Below are 6,280 nucleotides of genomic sequence, written 5' to 3' on the forward strand. Positions count from 1 at the left end.
TTCCTTTTCCCTAATTTTTGTAGTAAACGATTAAGACCTCTGAGATCTGGCACTGAGACAGTCCAAAACGCAGGAGTAGTTCTACTATCGAGTTTCCCTTTTCTGGAAATTATTGAAAAATTATTCCCACACCTTTTGATCCACTGTCTTGGCATGGAACATATATGTTATTTCTATTGGTTCTCTCTCACGCCTGCTCACACATGCTTGCACAGATATTTGCATAACGACTTAGCATTCTGGGAGTTATTATTTTCAAAATATGCAGACTGTTGAACACACAACTATTTTCAACTTGGAGTACCAACAATATCAGCACTTATACGATATCATTGTTTTCTCTAAAGGTGTAGATTTGCTACAGGTCTCCTTGGTATTAAAGAGAAATGGCATGTATAACTAAGTTATGCTTTGAAACCAATTCATAGAATTTCAGATCTTTTGTTATTTGTCTAGAAGATCTTTCTTTTTAAAAGATCTTTTTAATTTTTGTTAAAGTGAGAATTTGCAGTAGGGAGTTAGTGTTTTTTGGTATAGGTTTAGATTTTTTCTAGTTCTCTGATATTATTGCAAAAAACACTGTTTTTATGATTATGCAAGTGCCTATACAAATTATATGTATGAGTTTTAGTTATAAGTGGGTGTTGAAATCTATGCACTCTCTACAACTTAAACGTAAGAGTTTCAGTTGTAAGTGGGTTTTGAAACTTAGCTATTAGAGGCAAAATTGTATTTATTTATTAAATCTGCGATTTTTGATACGTATCTTGTATTGGAGGTATAAGTCTCTCGGGTTCTTCATTTGTAAAAGTTCCCCAAAATAAAACAGTTTCTCCTAGTAGGGAGATTTTTAAGCCAATGGTCTCCAGTGGACAAAGAAGTTGTTCTGTAACAAGCTATTGTTTAATAATTATTCCTGCATAGATTCATCTGTAGTTCATTGAGTTACTTTGTGAGACCCTCGGGATATTCCTGGAGTTCATATTTTCCTTGACATTGATAAATATGGAGACCACCACAGTTTTTACAGACTCTGGAGTAGAATAAATGTTTGAGATAAAGCCTTTCCCAGACATCACTGATTTTACAATATGACTCTTTAACTGCAGCAGTTAAGACCTTAACGCGGTTATTTATTCATGGGCCTGATTTAAGGAATTTGGCATAGTAAGGTTGGGTGTCGGGCGGGCAACTCGGGACCGTAAAAATCCACTACTAATCATTAGTGGACCAGAGTTCTGCTGTGGTGACCCCTAACCAGGAAAAACCGAAACACATTAGTTTTAATACATTGAAATAAACACTTTCTTATAGGTTTTTACTAGCATGTTGTCCGGAAGATCATTGAAGAGCCTGGCTCAGTTTTCTCTGAATATGGTCTGGTTAAGAGTTTTGCTTGGAGTCATGAAATAGGTTTATGGAGGCTGAGGGAATGATATCCTGGACTATATGAAGCAGATCATTAATAGTTTATACCAATAATCCCCTGTGCTTTTTATCATTTGTTGATTGGGTAAATGTCACTTTCCTTGTTATTATAGCTTTTTTGCATTTGGATGCTTTCCTCATTGAAAAGTGTGATACTAAGACTTGAATTCTCTCTCTCTGCTCCTGCCAAGGTCCACTGTGGAAATTTGGAATTTCATAAACTTTTGATTAAAATATTTTCTCTATATACTCTGATCTCTCTGTCGACCAACTTCCCTGTTTTCCTGTCACATTTTAGTCAAACTTCCTTACAGAATGTCCGTAATGATATGCTCACCTGATTCACAGAAAAAAATGTTCAAATGCGCCGTGATTCAAGTTAGTACCATTAACTTGGACTATCACTGACTATTGCGGCTAAACTATGGAGGCTGCAGATAGTTCTAAATGCTTCATTCAAAAGAAAATTTGGCAGATCCCAAAGAAATGCACAATATAACACTCCTCTAATCCTTTTGCATACAATACCATTAAATAGAGATAGTAGTCTATATGGATTAACTACATTACCTTTTCAAGACATTGTCTGATGCATTCATTCCAAGCCCACCATGCTGCCCCCCATTCAAAACCTATGACACCACAGCGCCACATGTTTTCTGCTTGGAAACACAGTCATACTTATGTCCGAGAAGCAAGAGGAAGAATGCTGTGCATATACGTGTGCTACTAAACATTTTAATACAATATTTTGATTTGAAATCTGTCTCCTGTTTACAAAAGACTTGGCAAAGAGATTTGAAGTTTGTCTTTTCCAGGGCTTTAAACAAATCTTTGGTTTAATTTATGCTCAATCCTCTCAACTTCTTTTGGCAAGAAATCTGAACAGAACCTAATTAATGAGGGTACAAAGGATCAAAAACAGGGGCCGATTTTTAATATTGTTCTTATAAACATCGTTGCTAGAATAAGAGGAACTTTGTTAACACACATTTTCTGAAGGATATAAAGTCTGAAACTAAAATATATGTCATTATTTATTGACTTCAATCCTCAGTGACTTTCCAGAAAACCACAAGTTTTATGAGGAACAGTCCAAATATGAGGCAAATGAAAAGCAAGACATCACGGGAAGGATACAATTACCTAATTTCTGTTGCAGGACAGCATTGTTACTTAGAAGGCCTGCACTTGGATGATGTCATGTTAATGTCTTTTAGTTTACTAGAAGCGTATCTTAACATCTTTGGAATTGTAACCTTTTCTAATTCACATTAAGTCAACAAACAAACATGTCAGTGTAAAGTTTTTCTTTTAAAAGTATTGTATCTGTCCTGTGAGCTTCCTAGTTATATTTGTTAGTAGGTGTTCCACATTTGGCCCCTTTATTCCATATCATGACAGGAGCTGCGGTGGTATGGCTGTGGTAGCATTGCCGCCTCACAGCAAGACGTTGTCCCGTTCGATTCTCAGCTAGAGCATCTTCTGTGTGGAGACATGCATGAATGGGTGTACCTTCATTGAAGGTTGTGCATCAGAGCTGGCAAACTCGGCACGTAAAAAATTTACTACCAATCATTAGCAGACCGGAGTTCCACTGTTGCGACCCCTAACTGGGAAAAGCCAAAAGACACAAATTCCATATCATGACAGGAACAAAGTAGCAGTAGTCAACAGCAATTTGGAAGAAAGATACCCAGACAGTTACAATAGTAGTAGGAGCAATTAGTCTTATAAAAAAAGAAACTACAATCATATCTAGATATGTTACCAAGACATCTAACTCCATGCAAATTGCATAAGGACTCATTACTGGGCACATTACGGGTGCTGTGAAAAGCACTTCTGGCTGACATCAAACATTGATAGAATACTAATTTCATGAATTTTAATCGTACTTTAGCTTAGAAATGGGGTCCATTCCCATCATGATAATACAAGCCCAAAAGACCTGGAGAAATTTAAAAGAAGCAAGAAGAGTTGTGTGGTAATTGCTGTTCAAAACTTTATGCTAACTAGATGTCCAGACTTTTAGATTCTTCTATTTTTTAGGGGCTTTTGTTTCTATTTTCATTGTCCTCAGGCTGAGGCATGCATTAAGGGGACATTTGCATTGCATGTATCTAATGGGTCCTCACTACTGGAGAGATATTGTTTTCATATTATACAGAAGGAATTACACAAGTTCTGTTTCAAACTCCGGTATGTTCTGGGCTCAAGAGAGTGAGCTATTCAAATAGAGTATGATGTGTTCTGGTAGCACATCATAAGATTACATCAAAAAGCAAGATGTCATGCAATGATACAATTACCTAATTTCTATTGTAGTACAGCATTGTTATTTTAGAAGGCTGTGATGTGCTCTGGTACCACATCATATGATTGTATCAAAAAGCAAGACATCACTGCAATGATACAATTACCTAATTTCAGTTGCAGTACAGCATTGTAATTTAATAAGGCCTGCACGTGTATGATGTCTTGTTAATGTCTTTTAGTTTACTAAATGCATATCTTAACATCTTTGGAATTGTAACCTTTTCTATTTCACATTAATTCAACAAATGAACATGTCAGTGTAAAGTTTCTCTTTTAGAAGGATTCAATCCATCCTGTGAGTTTCCTTGTTTTATATGTTAGTAGTTTTTCCACATTTGGACCCTTTATTCCAAATCATAACAGAAACAAAATTTGAGAGCTTTACCTCTTACATGCAGATTACAGTCAGGAAATAAGCATTACAATCACAGATTCCTTTTACTTCCAACCAGCAATTAATTCACACGCTTTTTCCCCTAAAGGTTAAATTTGTCTCCCAAAATTCCCAACCTATTTTGTTCTTCTTTTCCCTAATTTTAGTAGTAAACGATTAAGACCTCTGAGATCTGGCACTGATACAGTCCAAAACGCAGGAGTAGTTCTACTATCGAGTTTCCCTTTTCTGGGAATTATTGAAAAGTTATTCCCACACCTTTTGATCCACTGCCTTGGCACGGAACATATATGTTATTTATTGGTTCTCTCTCTCTCGCCTGCTCACACATGCATGCACAGATATTTGCATAACGACTTAGCATTCTGGGAGTTATTATTTCCGAAATATGCAGACTGAACACACAACTATTTTCAACTTTGAGTACAAACAATATCAGCACTCGTACAATATCATTATTTTCTCTAACGGTGTAGATTTGCTACAGGTCTCCTTGGTATTAAACAGAAATAGCATGTATGACTAAGTTTTGCTTTGAAACCAATTCATGGAATTTCAGAACTTTTGTTATTTGTCTAGTAGATCTTTCTTTTTGAAAGATTTTTTTATTTTTTGATAAAGTGAGAATTTGCAGTAGGGAGTTAGTGTTTTTTGTTAAAGTTTTAGATTGTTTTTAGTTCTCTGATCTTATTGCAACAAAACACTGTTTTTATGATTATGGAAGTGCCCTATACAAATTATATGTACGAGTTTTAGTTATAAGTGGGTGTTGAAATCCAAGCAACCTCTACAACTTAAACGTAAGAGTTTCAGTTGTAAGTGGGTTTTGAAACCCAGCTATTAGAGGCAAAATTTTATTTATTTTTTAAATTTGCGATTTTTGATACGTATCTTGTATTGGAGGTATAGGTCCCTCGGGTTCTTCATTTGTAAAAGTTCCCCAAAATAAAACAGTTTCTCCTAGTAGGGAGATTTTTAAGCCCATGGTCACCACTGGACAAATAAGTTGTTCTGTAACAAGCTATTGGTTAATAATTATTCCTGCCTAGAGTGATCTGTAGTTCATTGAGTTACTTTGTGAGACCCTCAGGATATTCCTGGAGTTAATATTTTCCTTGAAGTTGATAAATATGGAGACCACCACAGTTTTTACAGACTCTGGAGTAGAATAAATGTTTGAGATAAAGCCTTTCCCAGACATCACTGATTTTACAATATGACTCTTTAACTGCAGCAGTTAAGACCTTAATGCGGTTATTTATTCACGGGTCTGATTTAAGGAATTTGGCATAGTAAGGTTGGGTGTCGGGCGGGCAAATCGGGACCGTAAAAATCCACTTCTAATCATTAGTGGACCAGAGTTCTGCTGTGGTGACCCCTAACCAGGAAAAAACAAAATACATTAGTTTTAATACATTGAAATAAATACTTTCTTACAGGTTTTTACTAGCATGTTGTCCGGAAGATCATTGAGGAGCCTGGCTCAGTTTTCTCTGAATATGGTCTGGTTAAGAGTCTTGCTTGGAGTCATGAAATAGGTTTATGGAGGCTGAGGGAATGATATCCTGGACTATATGAAGCAGATCATTAATAGCTTATACCACTAATCCCCTGTGCTTTTTATCATTTGTTGATTGGGTAAATGCCACTTTCCTTGTTATTATAGCTTTTTTGTATTTGGATGCTTTCCTCATTGTAAAGTGTGATACTAAGACTTGAATTCTCTCTCTGCTCCTGCCAAGGTCCACTGTGGAAATATGGAATTTCCTAAACTTTTGATTAAAATATTTTCTTTGTATACTCTGATCTTCTCTCTCTCAACCAACTTCCCTGTTTTCCTGTCACATTTTAGTCAAACTTCCTTACAGAAAGTCCGTAATGATATGCTCACCTGATTCACAGAAAAAAATGTTCAGATGCGCCGTGATTCAAGTTAGTACCATTAATTTGGACTATCACTGACTATTGCGTCTAAACTATGGAGGCTGCAGATAGTTTTAAATGCTTATGTTTTTAAGTCATTCAAAAGAAAACTTAGCAGATTCCAAAGGAATGCACAATGTAACACTCCTCTAATCCTTTTGCATACAATACCATTAAATAGAGATGGTAGTCTATATGGATTAACTACATTACCTT

At 35.9% G+C, this 6,280-nt stretch overlaps 1 non-coding gene across 1 annotated transcript; it reads left to right on the forward strand.

The window, feature by feature from the left end:
- The first annotated feature begins 425 nt into the window (after nucleotides 1–425).
- Nucleotides 426–482, forward strand: LOC122809898. Its single transcript, XR_006366008.1, has one exon. It is a non-coding gene; the product is annotated as a U7 small nuclear RNA (small nuclear RNA).
- The last annotated feature ends 5,798 nt before the right edge of the window (nucleotides 483–6,280 follow it).

The sequence above is a fragment of the Protopterus annectens genome, chromosome 8.part0 (genome assembly GCF_019279795.1).
Source record: "Protopterus annectens isolate FY-2018-M chromosome 8.part0, PAN1.0, whole genome shotgun sequence".
NCBI classification, from domain to species: Eukaryota; Metazoa; Chordata; order Ceratodontiformes; family Protopteridae; genus Protopterus; species Protopterus annectens.